The sequence below is a fragment of the Sinocyclocheilus anshuiensis genome, unplaced genomic scaffold (genome assembly GCF_001515605.1).
Source record: "Sinocyclocheilus anshuiensis isolate Anshui unplaced genomic scaffold, SAMN03320099.WGS_v1.1 scaffold283, whole genome shotgun sequence".
NCBI classification, from domain to species: domain Eukaryota; kingdom Metazoa; phylum Chordata; class Actinopteri; order Cypriniformes; family Cyprinidae; genus Sinocyclocheilus; species Sinocyclocheilus anshuiensis.
The window spans coordinates 6,490,074-6,491,465 of record NW_015549605.1 but is presented as its reverse complement, the minus strand read 5'-3'; positions in this window follow the sequence as shown (position 1 = coordinate 6,491,465).

The window sequence follows — 1,392 nt, the reverse complement described above, 5'->3', positions numbered from 1 at the left end:
GTCACGCGACTCTGTTGCCCTTTCGGGCTTGAACTGATGGTAAAACTAACGACATTATTAACTCTCTTGATATTTACTTTGAAAGCTGACGCTCGTGATTATGGTAAGTGGCGTTACATTTCCGACGCATGCTTGTGGTGTTCGGCCAATCACAATGCAGTGGGTCAGCTGGCCAATCAGAGCAGACTGTGCTTGTCAAAGGAGGGGGCTTTGTTGAAAACGACGTGTTTGAGAGAGGCGGGGCATAGAGGACCTACAATAATGTACAGTATTTGAAAAATAATGTGTTTTTTGAACATTAAAGCATGTCAACATATTCTGTTACACCAAATAATGATCTTTAAAATAGCATCATATGACCCCTTTTAAGGTTAACAAAGAGTCCAGCGCTTCTCCTCATTTATTAACATGCAATGTGTTTCCTCAGAGACTTTTGGTGAGCAAAGACTAGTGAAAAGACAAATAACGGACCAAGTTTAAAAACAGTAGGTGTTAAAAATGCCATATTTGAACATGCAGAATGCAAAAAATACATCAACATCATCCAAATAAAAAATGTATATCTCATGAAGATACATCTAGGACACATATCACCTTGATAACAAAAAAAGAAAAGAAAAGAAACTACACTGTACCTGAAGAAAATTAAGCATATTTTTAGAAATGAAAACTTTCACTACCATAATGCATCTGGATAATTTACTGTAATTCCCAATTGCTCTATTACATGATTTTTTTGTTCGTTTAATTTTCTTTATTTTTCTTTAATTTCAGTGAAGTCGATGGAAGCTTGTTTCCTCGAGATAAAAAAAAAAAGTCATTGTGACAATTTCAATTTTGAGAAATAAAAATAATATATATATATAAAAATAATCAGAATTGCATGATATACATGCAGAATTTTGAGATATAAACTCAGAATTGTGCAAAATAATAAGAACTGTGCGATATAAACTCAGAATTGTGCAAAATGATAAGAACTGTGCGATATAAACTCAGAATTGTGCAAAATAATAAGAACTGTGCGATATAAACTCAGAATTGTGCAAAATGATAAGAACTGTGCGTGTGTGTGTGTGTGTGTGAGCGTGTGTGTGTGAGCGTGTGTGTGAGCGTATGTGTAAGAGTGTGTGTGAGCATGTGTGTGAGCATGTGTGTGTGAGCGTGTGTAATAATAAGAACTGTGCGATATAAACTCAGAATTGTGCAAAATAATAAGAACTGTGCGATATAAACTCAGAATTGCAATATAAACGCAGAATAGCGAGATATAAACAATGTGAGATATAAGTGCAGAATTGCAAGATATAAATGCAAAATTGCATAATATAAACTCAGAATTGTGAGACATTAATGCTGAATTATGAGATATAATCTCACAGCTGTGAGAAA